The sequence below is a fragment of the Euprymna scolopes genome, chromosome 37 (assembly GCF_053919585.1).
Source record: "Euprymna scolopes isolate OS-2025 chromosome 37, ASM5391958v1, whole genome shotgun sequence".
Lineage (NCBI taxonomy): Eukaryota > Metazoa > Mollusca > Cephalopoda > Sepiida > Sepiolidae > Euprymna > Euprymna scolopes.
In genome coordinates, this window is record NC_136518.1 from 80,804,188 (window position 1) to 80,829,152 (window position 24,965).

General features: G+C 32.0%; 1 protein-coding gene and 1 pseudogene across 6 annotated transcripts in view; both read right to left on the reverse strand.

Annotated features, from left to right (window-relative positions):
- LOC145261249 (uncharacterized) overlaps positions 1-24,965 on the reverse strand; it is a 95,665-nt gene that overhangs the window by 19,046 nt on the left and 51,654 nt on the right. The gene's annotated exons all lie outside the window — the stretch shown is intronic.
- LOC145261319 (5S ribosomal RNA) lies at positions 15,703-15,821 on the reverse strand (annotated as a pseudogene).

The following is a 24,965-nucleotide window of genomic DNA, read 5'->3' on the forward strand; positions in this document are numbered from 1 at the left end:
AAGTTTTAGTCTCCTCTCCAAGGCTAGAGGTTTGGGGGAAGTATCAGATATTTTGTAATTCATATGCAAAACTAAGAAAACAAATGACTGAAACATTTTATAGCTTTAAAAAAGTGGCAAAAATAGGCTCTGGATCACCCCCTTAATGTGTGAACTCAAGGACAAATGTCACATAGCCCACTACTTGACTCGGGTCATTAGCTTTCCAACAAGCCTCCATTTGTTAAATTTTGATTTGGAACTTATAAAATTGCCAAAAAAGGTGGTGTGTATGTGTGTATGGATATATCTATACTTGTAGCCAAACTGAATGTTGAAATGCTCATATTTTTGTTTCTATGGGACAAAATTACATGAAAATTTGCAGACTTTTTGAAGATTATAATACTATTCTATGGCTAAAATTTTATGATAATTGCTAAAACCTACATTTTCAAACCAATAAAATATGCCAAAACTTGCCTACATTTGTATATATAACATTCTGGCAGGCAACTTTAGTTTTGTTTCTTCGGTTGTCTCCTCTGTGCCATTGCTAGGCCACTAATATATATATATATAGTCTTGGAAGTTTTTTTTTAAACCTTTAAAACTATTAAAAAAAAAAAAAAAAAAAGATAATTTGTTCTTCGTTAGAAGATTATCTTGTCAGTAATTCAACCTCCTGTATCGCTTAATAGTTTTACTTACATAAACAATAGTACCAATGTTCTTAAAGGGATTATCAGTTGTTTACCATGAAACACGGCTTCAGGGATTTAAAAACAAAACAGTATATTGAATCATAGTTCCTCAGCAGCATAGATCAAACACCACCTCCCTTAAAACACATGAACAAAATTATTTTTAATACTGGATCTAGTTTTTTGCTCCAGATAAATTTAGGCTAATCTATTCATGTCATTAAAAAAATATTTCCTATTATCCCTTTCTCCACAAATTCATGTGCCTATCTCCAGTTTTTTATATATATAGTGTTTGGTTGAATGCATTCTCCTACTTATCACCCCCTTCTTTGTTATTAGTATTATTTTTATATATTTATATTCTTATTTACTTGTACGTAATTAGTAAATAAAATATATAAGATATATAAAAAAATAATATATACATTTTTTTTTTTTTTTTTTACACATCTTCTATGCATTATCCAGATGTATACATTTTGAAATATAATATACAGTACTCATGTGGTCCTGGATATTTTCTATCAATATACTTTGGTTGATTTGATATTATTTAAAAGCATTAGGATACTCATTAAATGCTTTATTTAACTGTTTAAATATTTTTCACCACCTTTGATCATTTTTATTACTAAACTAGATACTTAGGGTACACACTCCATCAAATTTAGGGTAACACGAGCTATTCTTAAAAACTTGGACATAATGCTACCATAAAACACACACACACACACACATTTATATATATATATATATATATATATATATATATATATATATATATAGGGTATGTGCTATTTTTATGTGGCATACAAACTATTTTAAAGGAGAAGGAGTTTCTTTTATCGAACATTTCATAAATAAATATTCCATCCTCAATTTTTATATCTAAACCCTGGAATGTAGTGCTTGTTCCTCTATGTTCACAGTTTAATTCTGTTAGACTAAATCAAATGTTTATTTTTTTCAAATTCCTTATTAAGTAAGGTCGTCTCTACTATATATATATATATATATATATATATATATATATATATATATATATATACACACACACACAGGCAGGATATATAGTAATGATTTAAAAAGTTAAAAAAACTTCAGTGTCATCAGCTGACATCAAAACCAAAATATTCAATGCTCCAGCTATAGTAATTATTTAGCACTGCAGCCTTTGTTGATACCATCTGAGCGATCACCAAAACCGACTTCAAGATAAATATATATGTACACATTGTCAGAAGATAGTCGATTTACCTCTGCTAAGAACAACTACAGATCCAAATACCCTATATATTAAATTTCAATTCTATAGACCAAATATTCAGAGAGGAGTTTAGTAGACTTTTCGCGCACACACTGACAAGGTCACTTTTTAACACTTCATCTTAAATTCTATGCAATTATGCAGAATGTAGAAACTATGCATAAATAGAATTCAGCATAATAGTAAAATGAAACTAATCATCCAATAAGGACCATAAAAGTTAATGAATACTCATTTTTTAAAATAAAGAGAAAAGAAACAATCTGAAGATTTAAAATGGCAAATAAAAGACAATAAAAAAATTAACATATTATAAAGTTTGCAATTATCACTTAAAAGACCTTAAACAGGTGACGGCAACTAAGTGGTCAACAACACAGACTGAAAATCTGGCTGTGCAAAGTTCGAATCCAGTTTATTCTTTCATCAAACCCACACTTGACCTTGTGTCTAAGCTTCTGGTAAGGAGGTAAATAAAAACAAAAACTTGAAACCAAAATCAAAAGGTGGAGCAGTCCACTAAAACTGATAGACTGAATAGTATATGAATCTTAATCGTTAAAAGACTACAACAATGGATAGCTGTTTACAACATTGATATTTAGGTGTATACATTTCTTATTGTGATTATTCAAAATGAAATGAAAATGCATTTAGCAGATTAAAGTTTGTAATTAAATTATTCTGTTAAATAGAAATGTTATTAAATGTAATTTTTTGTACATTATCCTATTGCATTTTTTTTTTATTTCAAAAATTGCCTAAAAGTAAATAAACAAATAAGTCATATTTAGGCGAGAAATACACACACAGAAAGTTGTCACATAATTTTATTAATATAGAGATAAAAAATTTTGATGGGGTTCCAGAAATAAAATCTTCAAAATTGTTACAAGTTTTTATTTTCATGAAATATAGATGTTTTCTAAATTTCATAGCAAACTAAAATGGTTGCTTTTAGTATTAATTTTAATATTACTAGCCTACCTGTGTCCTAGCGCTGCCTGGGAAATTAGATTAAGTGACGAAATTGTAATATTACTACTACTAAGGTTGCTTTTAGGATTAATTATATTAGAACCCAAAGTAAGAATGTGTTTTTTCTTTTTTTTTTTTTAAATCTAGAGTTGAGTGTGATCTTCAGAATGAGATTAGTTATATCAAATAGGGTACATTAACTTCAACATATGATTTTTTTATGAAACGGGTTTCTAACCATTTCTGTTAGCTAGGAGTCATGTAAAGTGAGGAATTTTCTTATTGACAGTATAGCCAATCAAAATAGAAACTAAAATATTGTTTTAAAAAAGTGTTTAAAAAAACTTTTTCAGATTACACACGAGAAGTCATTTGCTTATATAGAATTCAACTAAGTGACATGTTCAGCTGTGTAAAATTTAAATCTAGTAAGACTCAAGTCTCAAGATTTTTTCCCCCAGTTAACTCGCTATTCATAATGGGGTTTAGAAGTCAGGCCCCACCTCCCCTAACAGAATTATTAAGTCTTGCAGAGATATCCAACCCTTTGTTGAAAAGGTATTAACTTCATCCGTAATAATTCAAAGAAATTTATAAAACCCTATTTTACAAATAATTATTTGACTCTGACTTACTAATGCCATTTTTTCTAAAATATACCAAAGCCATAAAGTTTTAATTTCAGAAATCGTGAGGGGGGGGGGGGGCTCCCTTACTTCTAAACTTAAAATTTTATGACAATTTTAAATCCAATTATGGGAGATGAAAAGTGAAAATTAGATATTTTTGAAAATTGGATATTTTTTATTTTCCCCCCGTTTATTTAAAAATATCGTTATCCTTAGGTGTCTTGGAAATGCCATTTTTCTTTAGATAATTCTTATAGTTAAGAAACACGCAGCCATACACTTTCATCTATGGGTGTGGGTGTAGTTAAGCAACAGTGAACCTAGCCAGTATCAGATGAGTGACCACTTAGAAATACTAAGCACTGTATGCCTTGTGTCGGGACATAGAAATTTCAAGGTTAGTATCTGGCGGCACATTTAAAACCACTGGGAGAGATGTTGTTCTCTCAGTTTTCATTAAGACACACATCTAGGATAAAGACAACTAGCACACTAGCTGTATCTACCTTAAATGAAACTTAAAAATCATTTCAAAATACCCCTTTGAAGAAGATATTATAAACATACCTATATTTTTAATTATAGGTATCTACAAGGGAGTCATCGCTTATCAAGGCCCAAAGGCCACTAGAGGATAAAAGTTAATGAATGGATGGTGGTCACCGAGACAACAGCACAGTGATCATTAGTGGTGGAAATTGGGTAGAATTTGATTATTAAAAGGGGATAGCTCAATAAGAACTTGTTTACATTAGACTTGAAGATAGCTATATTTTAGTCAGCTAGAAAGCAATCCAGCAGAAGAGCATTCCATAAGTGGGAAATTCTAGGAATTAAGCTTTATTCATAGGATTTGCGTTTAAATGTGGCCGAAATTGATAATGGTTGTAGTTAGACAAGTGAGTTTTTATATGAAAGTTTGGCAGAAGGATGAGACCATAGATTAGAGCTCCGATGAGCACTTGCCATGTAAATAACGATAGAGCAGAGACAGGTTCATCACTTCTGTGGTTGCAGAGAAGAGAAAAGAGCATCACCTACTAGGCTTCGAAGCTAGTTTCAAACTGTCAAGTCAGGATTAGGTGGTCCTGCCAAGACGTGCCAACAGTACTCCATTCTAGAACGTATTTGGCTCTCAGCACTAAAACTTAAATGAAGTGTGATCTAGCAAAACTCCAGATGTAAAACATTTTCTAGGTTATTTTACATATCCTGTTCACAACATTTGTTGTGGAAAAGATTTTTTTCTACCCTCTCTGAATCTTTTCCAAGCATCAAATGAATGTTTTAGAATATTCAAATCAACTTAAAATCTGACATAACTTCTGTTGAAAAAAGATCAAGAAATGAATCACTAAAATCAATCAGCTTTGATTTCGTACACATCAACACAATTATCATCAGAATATAAACAGAAGATGTCGCTTGAGTTAATGAGTTAATAGTTTGGAACAAACATTACATTAAAAATAGAAAAAACACACAAAAATAGCCACAATCAGCTGAAATGTTTCATTGGCTGGAGTAAATAAATACAATTTCATGCAATTGAATGTGTCTTATTTAATTTTGTTGGTTAAGAACCTACTTTCTATTAAAATGTTTTTCAAGACTTTTTTATAAGAAACTCTAAAAGCTAATCAGACTGGGGGGGGGGGTCCCTCTAAAAAAGAAGAAAAAAAAAAATTAAAATGTATCGTTAATGAAATGTAAAATCAAATCTTATTTATAACATACACCATCATAAAATAAAAATAGATGCAAACAAGAATTATTACTACACTAAAACAAAAGTCAATACTTTTTCTAAAATGATAATTTTAAAATGATAATTTTTTGTTTTTTTAAGTCTTTAGAACATGCAGCATTTTTTGGCAATGTTCTGAATAACTTCGAAGAGAGTTACCGATATATCTGAGGTGCATTCTAAAAGTAATGCCATCAACATTTTTATTTCGCCTGAATGGATTAGAGGGGGGATTGCAAATTGCATTGTTTTTTTGTTTTTTTTTTATTACAAGGAGGTCACCACTTATCAAGGCCCGGAAGCCACTCAGGGATAAGGGTTATTGCATGTACAGTACGTTGTACGTTAGTGTTAAGATTTCATAAAGCGTCTACTTAAGGGGGCGGTTCATCAGGAATTTGTTTACATTGGATTTGAAGACATCCATTGTCGGTATGATTGACTGAACTTACACATTCATGGTCTAAAAGTTTCATCTCTGTTGCAGATACTGACAGTGTGAATTCTTAGGAAACCACACATCATGGGCATGCGTCAGAAGCAGAAATGCGTCATTGAATTTCTGACAGAAGTGTATTGAGAATAGTGGTGACTATGTAACAAGATAAATTCTGGAACAAAAGATCACTTGTTGTAATGGTACCACTCCTATCTTTGTAGCTCTTCAACTTTATGAGTTAAAAAAAAACAAAAAAAAACAAATAGGAGGCTTTACTTTTGGAACGAAACTCATATGTAATAGTAATGAAATATTAAAAAAAAAGTTTCATAACATTTGCAGATGAACGAAACAGCCCATGTGCTAAAAGAGTATAGTGCCACAAAAAAAAATGAGGTTTTCTCTTTTAAACTCATTTCTGCTTATATAAAACAAAATGCGAAAGACTGTTTGAAATGAAGAAATAGCTGAAGGCTTTACATCATAGTGGCTGCAATCCATATGAGATAACAAAACGATAGTAAAAGCTGTTATGGTTGAGAAAAATAAAGAAATTTCTTCAAGAAGCTGCAATCCAAGAATGATAGCAAGCACCAAAACAAGCAGAACAATTTCAAAAGACAGATTCTAGTGCCCAGAAGAATAAACGAGAACAAATGTTGTCATATTTACACTAAAAAGTCAATAGAGATTGCACCAGCTTCATGATTATCTAACTTAACAAAATAACAATTAACTATCAAAATCTCTCTCTATATATACACACACACACACACCAACTAGATCTCTTGATCAAGTCTGGCTTGATATTATTAAACCTGACACAGGCTTTATTTTATAAATAAGACTAGCGAGGGGTACCCGGCGTTGCCCATGTGTTCGGAGGTGTGTGTGGAAAAAAAAAATTGTTTTGATAGGTAAGTATGAGGATCAAACCCGAACCCTTGAGGCAAAGTTGTAAATTAAAGTGTAAAAAAAAAAAAAAAGTGCAACGTTAACGATTGTCCCACCGCAAGATGCTAACGGAAACACGTTTGAATTTATTTAATTACTTGGATTTGGCAGGTGCCCGTTTTAATGAGCTAATGAGGTCAAGTTTGACTGCGGGATAGTATTTCATTTACTGCGGGAACGCTTCCCAAGATATTATAGGAAAAAGACTAACCCACATGCGGCGAACGACAAATGTTGAATATCTTCCCAAAGTCGAGCAAATTAAATAGACAGGCGAGCTTCGTTGTTAACTGTGAGATATTACGATTTGTATGTGATATAAAAAGTTTTAAAAAGTTGTTAGGCGAGCGACCGCTTCTCTGAAAAAGCCTTTTGTAGACATACAGAAAAAGCGAACACACATACAAACATACATACATTTTTGCTTTTATATTTATACATAATAGTTGGGTAATGTTTTTAGAAAGGAAAACATATTTGTTAAAATTTGTAGCTATACCTACTGTGTTGCCTGTTAGTCTCCATATTGATTTTTGTTTCGCCCGCCCCACCCCCACCATAAATCGAATACATTTTTCCTTTAACTCTTATGTTTAGCCTAGATAGAAACAGGTTAGAGACGAATATTCAAAAATGTACTAATTATTACAATTTTAAATTTAGTTTTTGTTTTTTTAATTTCTCTAAATTCGATTCATGAAAATACATTATAGTTTAGGCTTATTTAAAGTTTCATTCAAATAGAGACATACTAGTGCAACAATTTTGGTGTATGGCAAGAAAGAATACAAGGAATCAAAAAACTTCAAAGACAGAATTTGGTCTTGTTTATTGTGTACATTTTTTTTTTTTTTAAATAAAAATGAAAAAGCACATCTTATGTAAATGAATAAAAAAAAATATTACCTGACTGGATCATTTCCATAATAAAAGTAAACAATATTTACAGCCAAAAAATGTTAGCTCCCTTAAGTCTGTGCTTGTTTGAAAACATTTTTTGCAATATTTATATTTTAATTTTATTTTACAAAATAGTTTTTCCCAATTTTTATTTAATTTTTTGTTCAGAACATATATGCTATAAGAATCAAGTCTCAACATGTTATTTTGGTTAGTCATGTAATCAATAAATCTACTTAAACTGTGCTATTTCTCTAAGCAAAGATAAGAAAAATACTACAGAAATATTGCAATTTATAATAGAAAATTATATTTTAGTTTCTAAAAGATAATTTAGAAAATCCAATTCAATGTGTTATTATAATTTTGCATTTTAATACAGGACTTAAAACTGTCATTTATTTAATCGAAGTTGTTTTATTTTAAATGTAAAACTAAACATTTGAAAATAACTTTTCTTTTTAATAAAAAGCAAAGTAAATAGAAGATTGTGGCAATATGAAAGAGTATAATTCATGGTAAACAAATGGCGACATATTAACGAGGCAATTAAAAGGATAATAAAATGGTTTGTGTGCAACATTGGATACATACAACTAGTTGATATAAAAATGATACCCAAAATGAAACTGATGAACTCTACAGGGTGGAACGATAAAATTCTCTTCATAGGAAAGATGACATGATTCCATTTCTGTTTGATGAAAACGGGTTTTCTTTTTTTGTTGAAGACCATCTACTAGTTGGCGAATTGTGCGCGAATCCCAAGAGCAATAGGAGCCTTCTATCATGTCTGAAAGTGACACAATGTTCAATGAGCAAGACTGAAGATGTGCCGCTGTACAACTCATGCCCTCTACCAATCAAAGTTATGACAACAGGACCATTGCCAGCACCCTCAAAATGCATCGCTGGATTGCTACGAATAACAGGGACATGCCCAGGTTTATAAGAACAAAGTTCCTGGCCACGGTTATGGTCTTTGGTGTGATTTCAAGTGTGGGCCACATCATGCCACCTCACATCTTCGAAGTCGGCTTGAAAGTCAACACCAAAGTGTACCTGGATGTGCTGAAGAGTGTGGTGATCCCCTGGTGCAATAAGGTAGTCGCTGGCAAACCCTGGGTGTGGCAGCAGGACTCAGCGCCAAGCTACAAGTCCAAAGATACCTAGGTTTGGCTTCAGATGGGATTGCTACGACTTTGTACCCTTTTCTCACTGCACCCCCTCCCCCCCAACCTGAACCTGCTGGACTAGTTCATTTAGTCGTACGTTGAATACATCACCAACATGATCTTCCACAACAATAACACCCAATCAGACTGTCGCTATCTGACAGGTATTCGCCAAGCTCTTGCCATGCTTATCGAAAAGGCATATTTCTAGTTCTGGACCCACATCGAGGCGGTGATTGAGGCTGAAGGCAGCTACATTGAATAGACGTCAGCTCTACTACATAATCAAGTTACCTGGATTGATTTATTCAATAAAAGTTTTAAAATAAAGCTGTAGTGTTGTTTTTATTTTTTAGGGCAACAACTTCATCGTTCCGTGTATAATGGAAGCAAAATGATTTGTTAGATATAAGATATTTCTTTTTTGTAGACATAGTTTACAAACATTATGTTGATTCAAAATCAAAATGCATGTCTTCAGATGCTACCTATTTCTTACATCAGATTTTATCGGAATAAAATGACAATTTTCTTTTTAAATGGTTATTTTATTATTATTAATGAAAGTATTTACCTTTTCGTTTTCAGTTTCTTATTTTGTTTTTCATGAGAATGGGGCATCCTATCAAATGTCAAACATTCCCTCATAATTTCAGTCACTCGAACTAAGAGATCTTTTTAAGATTGCAACCGTTCTTTAAGAGCAAGTATTTGTAATTCCATTGCACTTGGTTCACCGGGTATATTCAACAGGTAGTTTTTGAAATTTTTTTTCACGGGTCCCATTGCTCTTATAATTACTGAAATGATGCCAATCTTAAAATTCCAATTTATTTTCATATCGTACATAAGGCTTTCATATTTCATCATCTTCTCCCTCTGTTAACACCAGCATCATTAGAGACACTTACTACAACTAGGGTTGCTACTTCCTAGTCTCATATTATTAGTTTATTTAATATGATTAGTGAAATTGGCTACAAATAATAATAGCTTCAGCTGTAAAAAAAAAAATTTTTATAAAATGATGCCTTCCTGGGAAAAATATTCCAAGTAAAACTTGCAGAGAATACACTTTTACGGTGGTTGTAAAAATGGAATCGAAATTTAAATTTCGCTCCATTTTAAATTCAGTACATTTTTATATTACATCCAACTTGTTCACATTTGCCATGTCAACTTTAATAGGTTGTCAGATATGCTGACAAGGTTGGAGGGTGTCTATTCTGAAAGCCATTCTTAACATGAGAAGGTTGGAGTGTTTATTCGTTGTAAGCATACTGGAAGACCTATAAAAGTCAACATTTTCAATGTGAGCGGTGAATTGAACTTATGTACAAAAAAAAAAAAAATACCAAAAAGGTATATCAAATTGACTTTTTTTGTTTAAAAATTAAATTTTTTCGTTTCTGGTAACAAAATTTTTTTTTTATATATATATGAAAAGTACCTTCATTAAATGTTATGCTTTCATTTTTTTTGGGGGGGGGGGGGGCAAAATAAAACAAAGATTAAAACAGAACGAAATTTAAATTTCCGTTCCATTTTTACAACAACCGTAAAACAGAGCAAGTTTTACCAAATATTCCAAGCAAAATGAATTGTATATGCAAAGAAATTAAACTGAATTAATATCCATTGTTCTTAAGATGTACTAACAAATGAAAAACAAAAAAAGGGCTACGTAGAATCAAATATCAATTTGTCAGCTACCTATTTTAACAGTCTAAGTTTGAAAATCTGACTTTTCTTTATATACTAGATATAATATTCAAATATTTTTTATGATTATTTATAAAAAATATTTGAATATTATATATAATTATTTATTATTTACAATTATTCAAATTGAAAAAGTTTTCCTACAAGATATCCTCTATACCTCAAGTCAAGTTGAAAGCTAAAAAGCGTATAATGGCTTCAATACAAAGACATAGTTATAAATTGACATATATTTTAGATACGAATAGATAATTTCATTCTTTTCACATACTTTTGAAAGTTTGATGGCTTCAAATATAAGAATTGAAATGTAAATGGTCTGAAATAATCATGATTAAAATATATTTCGTTTTTATTTCTTATTTGAAATAACTAAGACTAATTAATCTACAAGAATAATTTAATATAAGAATTATGGAGTTTTCTCAATATATGGTACATCTAGATTCACCTCCCCTAAATTGTCAAATTAATCAAGAAATTAATATTAATCCACATTAATTACTTCCCTTGAATATATTTCACATTCTAATATGCTTCCAAAATCAAACCTAAAGCTTTGTTTTTACAAAGACTTTCTTTGAAACTTATGCAATAAATAATCCATTTGTCTATGTTGGGTGTGCGTGGTTTTTCTAATTTAGAATATTATTCCAAATAATCTATTTTATAATCAGATCAAATTGGTTTATATAAGTTCCAAATAGATAATTTTTTAAATTGAAAAACAAAGTCTCAAACAAATAAAAAATTATTGAATATGTCCAGTGTACATCATTGGTAAAAAAAAAAAAAAAAAAAAAAATGTACATATTTATTTTGATGCATTTTTAAAATGTATATATAGACATCGAACAACCCAACCTTCCCATACGCACACATATTTGTCCTTCCCGACATGGTTAGGATTCAAAAACTGTCTTTTTTGCACGATCTATGACTTTTTCTTTTCTTACATTTTTATTTCAATTATCCTGAAGATGTCCTCTGAAATAAGGACGAAACGTTGATTTTTTAATAATTTCATTCGGTTTTTCTATTTTTCTTAAAACATATATATATATATATATATATATATATATATACACACACAGAGAGAGAGAGATAAAGTGAGAGAAAGAAAGAAAGACTTAATATCTATAAAATCCATATCGTTTCAGAAACGTTTATACACAAAACTGTTTTGAATTCTTGGAACATACATAAATGTGCAAGTCATCATTATGTTTACCTCTGAACCATTACATATATATATATATATATATATATATATATATATATATATACACACACACACACATATATCCTGTAATACAAGTCTGCCAGACAAATAAAAGCAGATAAGAAAACATATAACAAGTCAAATCTTTCTTACTATTTTCATAAGATGTTTTCTTTTTCTTTTCATTCCTGATTTCTATAGGATATGTTTTTTGTTTTTAAATTCAAGCTAATAAAAAAAAAAAAAATACTGCAGGATCATCTCCCTCCCAAAAAAGTCTTTCCTGACCAGACGCCTTTATTGGTTCAGACACATCCTTCGACAATACCCAAGTGACTTCATCCATGAAGTCATCAATCCCGCACCACTACCAGACTGGAAGAAACATTGTGGCAGCCAATTCAAAACCTGGCTCAAGATGTTGAATTAATTGTGGATCCGTCACCGGAACATCGAATGGATTGCATTCATAAAGGAATCAGCCTTAGGGCATGGTGAACCTTTTTTTCTTTTTTTACTTGCGCGTCACCAAGTATCAAGTCCGAAGGCCACTCAAAGAAAAAGGTTCATGAATGTATGGTGGTAGTGTAGTAATCGTTAATGATTTAAATTGGATAGAATTTGATTATTTCTAGGAACGGCTCAACAAGAATTTGTTTACATTGGATCTTAAGCTACCATTTTATAGTCAACTGGGAAGCAGGACAATGTTCCACAGATAGGCAGTTTTGAGGAAGAAGCTTTGTTCATAGAATTTGCACTTAGGCACAGATAGAGTAGGGGAAATCATATATAGTGGTTGTAGTTAGTCAAGTGTGTTGCGTTTTGTGAAAGTTTGGCAAGGGGAAACCATAGATTGGAGTTTAGTTAAGCACTTGCCATGAAAATAACGATAGAGCAGAGATAGGCTTGCAATGTCTCCTCTGTGGGAAAAAGGTTGCAAGGAAGAGAAAAAGGCATCGCTACTAGATTTCGAAGCCAGTTTTGAACTCTATCAAGGCAGGATAAGGCACGGAGAGCAGCTCCTGCCTACATGTGACAACAGTACATTTTAGGGCATACCTGGCTCTTATACAGAGAGGATTGCATCAGCCGTGATATACCTTCTGGAGCAGTAGAATGATCCAATCATTTTTCCAGCGGTCTTGACAACAGACATGATGTATGCGTTCTATTTCAGATCGGGAGTGAAATAGTCAGAGAAGCTTCTCCAACACGAGAGCCATTCATTTCAATTGGGGCGTGATGGGGGTCAGAGCAATTATGATGAAAGGAGAGAAGCTTGGTTTTTGATGCATTAAAAATTATCAGCCACCTTTCTCCCCATTGCACCATGTTCTCAAGATCAAAAGAGAGAGAATCAGAAAGATCTTGGTCATTCCTGGCCTTTGAAGTGGTGCCATATATTGTGGTATCGTCTGCATAAATGTCTACAAATGATCTAAGCAATTTGGGAGATCATTGATGAAAATCAGGAATAGAGTTGGGCTCAGGATGGAACCTTGAGGGACACCAGCATTAATGAGTTTCTGATTTTTGCCCATCAACGACTACTCTTATATGAACTTGTTGGAAAGAGCTGGCCCAACCAACTCAGGGTGAATGCCGCAACCATGACCATGACACTGACTTATCATAAATTAAAAAAAAAAAAAAAAAAAAAAAAAAAAAAATGTATAAACTAATATTTAAAAAAGCAGAAAGAAATCACTTCATGGAAATAGTGTTATGGCCAGGAATTGTCTAAGTTTATATTTGTGGTCTTTTCCTCATTCATCAATTTTGCATTTGCAAACATTTGTATAATAAGTCAGATATATATACAAGATGTCAGGATGTTTTGAAAAGAAATCAATAAAGTGCTCGATCGCAAATGTTATGGTTGGTTGGTTGGTTGGTTGTTTTACGGCAGATCAACCCTTTTCAGGTCATTAAATGCTGAATCCAAAAATTTAAAAAAATTTTAATAGAATATTTGTTGTTTTCAAGCCGGTTTCTATTTAACCCATAGTTAGGACCCTAACAGGTACTACTACTCCAGGTCAGAGTGGACCTGGGAGCAATGGCAATTAAAAGGTGGCTCCACACTCCCCAAAGCCCGCAAGCTGGGGCCTCACCACTGGATATAGTTTAAGGTCATATACAGGACCCGCAAATGTGAGAGCTAAAATACAAATTATTTATATAAAAACTGTTACATATTTTCAAGATGAACCCTGGTTTTATTGCAGTGGATCTGCCTTTTAAAAAAGAAATATCAGCAACTATTTTTTATAAGTCGCTGATGATTTGTTTGGATTTTTAAAGACCTTTTAAAAAGGCAGATCCACTGCAATAAAACCATGGTAAATCTAAAATATATAACAGTTCAGTTCTTATATAAATAAGAACTGTGTGTGCACATATATATATATATATATATATATATATATATATACACATACACACACAAATTATTATATATAATATGGATCAGATGGGATTGCAAATTGCATTGTTATGCTGCCTGAACTTACGCATTCATGACCTAAAAGTGTCATCTCTCTTTTGTGACGATCTAACACTAAGTAAACAACCCATCATGGATGTACATTAGAAGCAGAGACGCATGACTGAATTCCTGGCAAAAGTGCATTGAGATTAGTGCTGAGTATGTAGGAAAATAAATTCTGTAGCACAAAAATGTCCTTCATTTCATTGGTACCACTCCCGTTTTCATAGCTGTTTAACTTTTTGAGTTGAGTTAAGGCGACCTGCTATATCAGTTAAAATAGGAGGGTTACTTTTGTAACAACCCTTATATGAGGATTCTATTGCTGTAGTTTCATAGATATAAATCTACTGAAACTCCAATGTTCATCAAAAAGTGCTCAATGCCAAGTAGAGCATAATTATATTATATTTTTTATTCAAAAATTTTTGGCTTTTTGTGCGTACAGAGTTTAGAGAAGCAGCATCTTCAGGACAAATCTTTTAAAATTAAACTTTTTTCTCCCCTCAGTTTTGTTTTCTTTTTCTTCATTACTATTTTTACATTTTTAATCACTTATCTAATAACAGAGAAACTTTGTGCAAAAGAATGACTATTTAAAATCTTGTTGCATTGTTAAAGATCTGGCCTGAGGATATATCTTCTCTAAAAGAATTGCAACAAACATGTATGCACATATGTAGCCAATAATGTTTGTATAAATAAATATATATATATATATATGTGTGTGTGTATGTGTGCATGTATGTGTGTGTTGGGGTGGAGAGGGCTCCCGTAAGCCGTGGTGAAGGCAACCTTTCTCAGAGAAGCAAATCTCTGATTTTAAAAATCCATAAAGCGGGAGACCAGTACCCGCATTAAGCTGGTCTGCAGTTTAACTTGTTGCTGGCTATCTTGCTCTTGCTGGATCTCAACATTTTGAACCGAGAGAGAGACTTAGCTGTCGTACAAAGCTCAGAGACTTAGCTGTCGTACAAAGCTAAGACTCTGTAACATCATCTTTGTATAGATACTCCCTCAGACATTTGTCTATAAAAATGGCCCTGTGGCGATGGAAAAGTTGTGATGCATGGAGGCTTGAAATGCTGGAAGCATGCAATAATTGATCTCAATGACCATCTTCAGTGTCATGCCGGTTGGATCGTGTGAATTCACTGGTAGGACTAAAAAAAAAAAGTCATTTTTGGGCTCATGGACTTCAAGTGTCTGAGGGAGTGGCACTCGTCTGACAAGACATTGCAATCATCTTATAATATATATATATATATATATATATATACACACACACACACACACATACAAGGTGGAATGCTGAAATTGCCATTCTAAAAAAGGTGACATGATTCCATTGTGTGCATGTGCAGTAAGCACCAACCCTATTTAGGGTTTAATCAACTTCCTCCGAAGGAGGAAGTTTCATGGGAGTATGAAATATCACAAGCGGTCCCCAGTCGCATGTATATCCCTGTTAGGGGAGATGACGACGTCCTCCAACATAGAGCACCTGGACTTCCCAGATTGGTCACCCATTTTACTAATGACCAGGCTCAACGTTGCTTAACTTTGGTGATCTGATGGGAACCAGTGTGTCAACGTGATTATGCTGCATTCCCGTTTGATGAAAACTGTTTTTTTTATTTTTGTTGCAGACCATCTACTAGTTGACCAGTCCTATATAAATCACAGAGAGAGATCAAAGATGCATTGCTGTACAACTCATGCTCTCTACCGATCCAAATTATGACAACAGGACCCTCAAAATACATTGCTGGATTGCCACGAATAACAGACGTGCTCAAGGTGATGAAAACGTTTCCGGCAACGGTTAAGGTCTTTGGTGTAGTTCTAAGTGTGGGCCACATCATGCCACCTCACATCTTCTAAGTCGGCTTGAAAGTCAACATCAAAGTGTACCTGGATGTGCTAAAGAACGTGGTGATGCCCTGGTGCAATCAAGGGGCTGTTGGCAGAGCCTGGGTGTGGCAGCAGGACTCGGCACTGGCCCACAAGTCCAAAGAGACCCAGGCTTGGCTCCAGAAGGAGTGCTACACCTTTCTACCCTTCTCTCACTGGCCCCCTCCTCCCCCCGATTTGAACCCACTGGACTACTTGTTTCGTCATCACCAACATGACCTCCCACAACACTAAAGCATGCCTGATCGCCGCCACCTGCTGAGTATTCGCCAAGCTCCCACAGACCGTTCTTGAAAAGGCATGCTCCCAATACCAGGCCCATATCGAGGCGGTGATTGAGGCTGAAGGCGGTTACATTGAATAGATGTAGCTCTACTACATAATCAAGTTACCTGAATTATTTTTTTCAATAAAAGTTTTAAAATAAAACTGTATTGTTTTCTTTAGGGCGACAACTTTTTTGTTCCACCATATATATATATATATATATATATATATATATATATGGTTGAACAATAAAGTTGTGGCCCTAAAGAAAACAATACTATATATATATACACACATGCACACATATATAAAGTTTACAACACATATCAAATTCATTAGATTTCGCAATAATTTTATGACAGTTTATCATGGTAAAATGCTTAGAAGCTTCTAGAATATTCAGGATATGTGAGACCGGATTTCACCCATAATGAACTCGTCCAGATCCTATATAATCAGCTCCTAAGGCTGGTACGGTGGAGCGATATCTCAACAGATATTGTACGTCGGGGTGCGAGATTTTACTGATATCTGCAACTACTACTATTCTCTTTATCTTTCTTTATATCCTTGTACCTTTCCTTAATATACTTGTAAACCACCTATTACATGTTTTCTCGTGTCGTTCTTGTGGACCCAACTGAGCCCTGCAACAAATAAATATCGAAGTAAGCAATTAGTAAAAGTATTGCGTCATTCTTTATCTAATAACCGTATTGTAAGCAACCACATCATGGGAAAGAATAAACAGATTGGTCAAGAGCTCACAAAACGAATTGTAAGTCTTTATCAAAGTGGATTGGCATATAGAACAATATACAAACAGTTGATGATTCCATTAAATTCTGTTGGAACAATAATTCGGCACTGGAAGTCCCACAAATACACCCTTTCTTTGGCCAGATCAGGCCGTCTTCAAAAAATAACCAAACGTGCTGAAAGGTGGAAGGTTATGAATTCGCCTAGAATTACTCTTGGAGAGCTGCAGAAGGACTTAGAAAACAGTGAAATTAAAGAAGAACCTTTCACCTTAGACATCTTCACTAGATCAGCAAGGAAAACTTCCCTTCTTAAGCCAAAGCATGTTCATGCTAGGCTTGATTTTGCAAATGAGTATGCAAGCAAGCCTCTAGAGTTTTGGTATAACGTGCTTTGGTCAGATGAGACCAAAATTGACTTGTTTGGCACTCCAAAAACACTGAAAGTTTGGAGAAAGAAAAAGGTACTGAATACCAGTCAAAAAACACCATTCCAACAGTAAAATTGGAAGGAGGATCCATTATGATCTAGGATTGTCTTAGTGCAGGGGGTTTAGGAAAAGTGGAAATAATAAAAGGAAAAATGAATGGAGCACTTTATAGGAGTATCTTGGAGAAAAACCTTAAAGAAAGTGTGAAGTTGCTCAAATTGAAATCAGGCTGGATCTTTCAACATGAGAACGATCCAAAACATACTGCGAAACTTAAACAAAATTGTTTAGTTCAAATAAAGTGAATGTTTTAAAGTAGCCTAGTCAATCGCCCGATTTCAACCCTATAGAGAATTTATGGGGAGAATTAAAACTACGGGTCCATAGAAGAGAACATTCAAATCTGTGAGAATTGGAGAGAATTTGTGTGGAAGAATGGAATAAAAAAAACACAAGACACATGTAAGTTCGTAGGAGATTACTCAAAACGTTTGCATGCTGTAATCAACAATAATGGTTATGCTACAAAATACTAGATATTACGTTGTAAATGTGTTGTAAACTTTTGCGTTGTTAATTATTGAGGGTTTTTTTTTTGCATTGCGTTAATTATTTTTTTATTTTTCCCCTACTGTTCCTATCTTAGTTTCAATATATTTCTATGATTATAAAAAGTTTCATTACGATTTGAAAGCTATAAATACAAAACCTGACAGTTTCAAATGTGTATTGTCAACTTTTGCACTGTATATATGAATAAAACACAATTTAGTAAATTTAAACTAAATAAAAATGAAAACATGAATAAAATATTGTTGTCAGGCTTACAATCATTCTGTTTTGTATTTTTCGTATCTTTGTCCTAAGTGATAACAGATGCACACAAAAATGTGCACACACACACATTAAAAAAAAAAAAAAATGGTGAAAATGTGTTCTAAAGAAACAAAATATCAATTTCATTTGTTTTATAAATTTGTTATTTCTTGGTCTTCGGGCTAAGATCAAAGTGTAGTATTTATCTGATACTACACTTCAATTTTTTGTTCTTGGTTAGTGGAGGAGAAATCCTTCACGACTGAGGCAATTTTTATTTTTGTTCCTTTTCTCCACATTAAAAAACAAACCTTCATGTTTAACTCTGTTCTCGTGAAGCGGCAAAGTAAATAGGACCAATTTTTGCATTTTTTTTTTTTTCCTCCTAAATTCTTTTAAGACAAAATCCAATTGAAATTATTAAATAAATTTACGTAAAAACAAAACCTTTTTTGTAAGCAAAATTTTGAAAATAATTGACCATTTGTCATAAATTTTAACAAGTGTTTGACGAAGAATTAAAAGCGACAGAGTGAAAACAAAATGGTCAATAAACTTATAGTATTCAAGTTTATTGACCATTTTGTTTTCACTGCCTCTTAATTTTTCATCAACACTTATTAAAATTTAAGACAAAAAGTCAATTATTTTCAATATATATATATATATATATATCCATAATTAAACAGGCATAATTTTCCCCTTCGGAAAAAAAGTACTGTAGCTTTGCAACTGCAGATGCCACTTATAAATTCAATATTCAATATAGTAAGTCACTATCTGTCAACATTTTTGCACAACTTATCATTCACTTCCTTCTGTTAGCGAGAAATACTATACTAATTCCTAGGAGTATCACATTCCAAATTATGACAGTGGGAGCACAATTTTCACTCATTAACTGTTTTTTTTTTTAAATCTCATACAACCCTCAACCTAACCAGAATTCCTTTGCATTAGGAACAGATTCTGATATAACCCCATCCAAATTAAGTTTTTCTTCCAATAGATTTTACTTTAATGTTTTTCACAACATACCTTGAAATAACAACCTCTCCCTTGTCAACTTAAAATTACTTTAGATCGACTGTTAGCGTACAATTGTTATTAACTAATATTGGAATACGCAATTTCAAAACGAATAGACACCACTTTCAAAAACAATGCGAGGCAATATTGTTTCCTGTTACCGAAAACATTCAACTGCTTCTAACAATATAGGATTGCTAACAACAAAAAAAAAAAAATGATCTGCATCTACATTTTTATAATTTCTTTAAAAACTAATTCCATTAATTTTAACATGATTTTTTCTCAGTTGCACCCATTTGCTTTCCTTACTGCCACTTATAGTTGAACTTTTTAATCGTCGCCAGGACCTTTATTGTATCTGTTCTGTGTCATACTTCCACCAGGATACGCCAGTACATGGGTCCTGCTGCTATTCTATATGTTAAGGGGCCTTGTCAGTTTGTGTGAGGAATAGTCTATCAAACTACTCAGTCAATTTTTTAGTCTACAGACTTGAAACTTGATGTACAGGTGATTTCAACCTATGAACAAATTTGATTTGGTTTTTTAGGCGGTAAAAATAGCTGCTAACATTAATCTTAGAAAACGTTACTCTCAGAAGGAAATTTTATAGAGGGGATTACTCTTAGAAAGCACTACTCATTGGTATTGGTCATCTTCTTTGTTTTCAACATGGTTGACTCTCAATAACCGTTTTCTAGCATCTATTCGAGAGGAAAAGTGTTTACTGTATAAATATTAACAAAAATGTGCTTACTGTATAAATATTAAATGTGTTTACTGTAGAAATATTAAAAAAATGTGTTTACTGTAGAAATATTAAAAAAATGTGTCTATTGTAGAAATGTTAAAAAAAAAAAATGTGTCTATTGTAGAAATGTTAAAAAAAAAAAATGTGTCTATTGTAGAAATGTTTAAAGAAAAAAGTGTTTATCACACAATTATTAAAAAAATGTTTAAAGTATAATTATTAAACTACTTTTAAAGATTACTTTCATTTCATAGAAACAATCGACAAAAGTATGCCATAAAATTATTTTATTACAGTTTAATATATAAGCAAAACTGTACATATGTACGATTTTTAAAATACTAAGCGATTAAGTTTTTTATAAAATTTTTTAAACATTTCATCCACTAGATGAACAATTACATGTTTACAGCAACTGTTAACTTGCACGTTCATAATAACTCACTAAATAAAATTATTTTATCACATTTACATCAAAAATACAAAAAAGCAATAAAATGAGCGTGTGTGATTCGGCTTTTAACCATAAAATTTTACTAAAAAAAAAAGGACAAGTAGTTGCATAGCATAGCAGTAAGCTCGCAGAAATCATAAGCAAAAGTTGAACTTTAAGCAAGCATACTTTTTTTTTTTAGTTTTTCAAAAAAATTTTTAATTCTTATTTTCCTTTTGCGGATTACACAGACATACTTTTTAACAAATATGAAATCTTATTTTTATAAAATAAAACTGGTATTTGCTTTACACCGACTGTTTGTCCAGCACATACTGTACTTTGGGGTAACTGTGCCAACTAGCTAAAAATGCTCTTTTGGCAACCACACATAAAGAGCACATTTTTTTAGTTGGCGCAATTACCCCCCCGATTTGGCACAATTATCGCAAAGTACGATACTCTGCCTTTTAGTCTTTTATTAATTATAAACGTGTTAGTTTAAAAGAAGATTAACACAATATCTTGATTGGAAATCTAATATCTCGGTTAAAAAAAAAAAGAAAAAAAAAAGTTTAAATCTAAAAATTATTCAGAAATAAAAGTAAAATACTCCTGGGCAGCGATAGCTAATATAAGTATCAAATAGAAAAATCTTTTCCTTTTTTTTTTTTTTCACTTATTTCTGTGATCGAAATAAAAAATCTTACATTTCTGCATTTTTTAGATGAGGATTGATCATTCATATTATTTGGATTCTTCAGACTATTGTTCTCATCTTGAGTGTCAGTCGATGTAAGCTCCGACCTTCTTTTGGTGTATCTTGACGAACTTAGCAATCTGCACAGAATTTCAAAAGAAACCTTTTATTTAATCCGTAGAGGCAGCAAATTTTAAGTCAGCTATGACTGGGTGAAATCCTAAATAATTCGCAAATGTATTTTGAATGTCATTTGCACTGAAGATTGAACCTTCAACCCCAGAAGACTAACTTTTATAACTGAATTTTACCAAGTACGTTATCCACTACGCTTCAACATACAAAACAACTACTGAAGCATACAAATACAAAAAAAAAAATCTTTTGTCAGTAATCAAGGTTAGGTATTGGAGTTTACTTTCATCAATTTTAATATTTTATCCAAACAATTTTTTTTTTTTAAGTCATTTAGAGAATGATGGCAATTTTTCACCCTCTAATTCAGATCTACTTCCATTACTCAAAATCACCAAGAAAACAATTTAATAAAATCCATTTTTCCTCTTGACCAGCACAGTTATAACCAGACAGATGAACGAGAGAATAACATTTAACAGTTTCTGCATTATTTATTCCGCAATAAACATAAAGAACCTATATAACAGTATAGATTTACAGAATGCCAATTAAAAACACAATCTAAGAAATTAAAATGTCATTTCTTTTAAAAATACTGAATCTCAATTCAGAGAAAAACATTTTTTTCTGCTTTGCAATTGATCCTCGTTAACAGATTACGAATTAGCATACAAACTTTCAGGCATCTTTAACACAAAAATCTGTTTTGTTTTTTTTAATTTATATTTTTGAAAATCATTTTTTTTAACATTAATGCACTATACTAAGTAACTTACACTAAAATAAAATATACATTTTCAATTCCTACAATTGTAAATACCAATAAGATTTATCAAAGTTTGAGAGAAACACACCTACTATTACTAGAAGTCACTAGAAAGCAATTGAGGGCAGACATTCTGTACAAAGATCTCTGTAAAAACCAATCCTGCGATCGCATCAAGTAGAGACAAAAAATCCATCATACATTGGGATTAACAAAAAATAATATATTTACATAAATATATTTGTTTTTCTTTTTAATAAATGTTTATTCTTTTTATAATTGTTTCAGCATTTTCACCCATCATAATAACCATATTTTTATCACCTTTCCCGAAAATTGACACAGCAATTAAGGGCAGTATTAAAACCATTAACTTCTACTACGTATATACCCTAAAAAAAAAAATAAATAAATAATAAAATAAAGAGAGAGAGTTCCTGCAATTTTATAAAGTACTTACCCCCACCTAATTTCAATAAAGAATGGGAATGAAAACATTTAATAAACCCCTCTCCATATCACAAAAGAGTACTCCTTGCCTCAAAATACTTCATTATTATTTCATAAGATTTAACAACACATTAATCAGAATAAGAACTTAAATTCAAAATATGAGGTTAGAAAGAACGACCACGTGCGTATCTGCATTTTTTTTTTAAATACACAAACATTTATTTATTTAAAGTTTCAAATTTTCGGCTCATAAAGCCGTCATCAGGAATTTTCTTTTTAAACAATATTTTTTTTTTTTTTCTTACGTGCCATGATGTCGTTTAGCAGAGTTTGTTTGTCAAAGGTAGAGATTGTCAGTCCAGTGGTAAGCGCTGTTCTTCGACAAACAAACTCTGGCAAACGACATCATGGCACGTAAGAAAAGAAAAAAGAAATATATATTGTATAGTTTAAAAAGAAAATTCCTGATGAAGGCTTTATAAGCTGAAAATTTGAAACTTTAAATAAATAAATGGTTGTTTATTTTAAAAAAAAAATACAGATATGTACGTGATCGTTCTTTCTAACCTCATATTTTGAATTCCGTTTTCTCCGTGCTTCTAAAAAGTGGATTACTACTAAACAACCTAAATTTGATGTTTTAATTGCTAGCTGTCATGATATTTGCAATCAACGGTTCTGAATTTTTGAGATGAGGATTGTTTCTGCAGACCGTTATTCTCATCTTGAGTGTTACTTTCACAACATTTCAGCTGATGTAATCTCCAACCTTCTTCAGGTGTATCTTAACGAATTAGTGAATTTGCAAAGAATTTCTAACGAAAACCTTTATTGAATCCATGAAGGTAGCAAGCTCTCATTCCATCAACCATGACTGGGGAGAAGCCCTAAATAATTTGCAATTGCATTCAGGATTTTACCTTTAATTTCCATAAGAGTATCCTTAAAACTGAATAAAACAAAGTACTTTATCCACTGCGTCAAGGGTCCAATGCAAGCGACCAAAAATAAAATTGCAAAATACTTAGGACTTCTACCAAGTCATGATTGACAAAACAAGCATGCTACCCCTGTAGATTAAGTAACGGTTAAAATTCTGCATAGATTTCCTCAAGTTTGTCAAGATACATCTGAAGAAGGTCAAAGGTTACATTGACCAAAACATTGTACAAATTACACTCAAGATGAGAGCAGTATTCCAAAGAATTCAAATAATATGAATCCTCAATTTGGTTAAAATAGATGATGCATTCCAATAAACCTATAACAGTTGGGAGTCAACCAAAATTTTATTCTCATTATCTAATAAGAAATATTAGGTTTTAAACTAATTTTACAAGCGATTTGAACAATTGTTAAAGTTTTATATGCTATTTACCTATTATGCTTTGCAGGATGAAACAGAAATGTTTATAATACGAGCAGCGCAATCAATTTGCATCTTATTTCATCTTTTAACAAATCAACACATTTAAAGCTAACTGTAGCCAGACAAGAAAACTACAAATATCCCCAGAAAAAAAAAAAAGAGTAATAATGCACATTGATACAATTTTTGAATACAGAGTTGAGGCAGCTAAATTGGTAGACATTTGCAGGTGGTCATGTATGGATGGGGTTAATATTGAAACAATACATTCAATGTTAAAGTACGCTATTAATTGAAGATAAGTTGCATCTTAGTTATTATAAACTAGGTCTACCCATCCCATGTTGCCCAGGAGTCTTTACTTTTTTTCTTTTTTTACTATTTAATAGCTTGTAAGAAATTTAAGTATTCTGACATTGTTTGATAATTGAATTATCAATTGAACCAAATCAAAAAAATTTATAAAATCATAAACGATTTTGTTATGGCAATGCTAACTTATTTGTAGCTTCAAAAACTTCACACATTTTAATAAGGATTTGCTAACAATTTGAAAGCCAGAAATGAATTTATAGTCAATAGTTTAAAGGCTTCCAAATTCCTTTCAATTGCTAACTTGTTAGCAAAGCAATTTATATGTGTTTGGATTGATTTTTTTTTTTTGGCACTTTTTAGTTTTATCTCAATATTATGTACATCAAAAAAAAAAAAAAAAAAAAAAAAAAAAAACAACACTGTACACCAAAATTTATGTAAATTCATCCAATATTTGTTTTATCAAATAAGATACTTGATTAGTAAACAGTTTATAGCTGGTATCATTATGATGATGGCTGTGTTGAATTATGTCCTTTCAGTGTTGACCATAACGTAAACAGAAAATGTCAAACGAGACATTTCGCCGTTAAAATGTTTTTTGTTTACAAA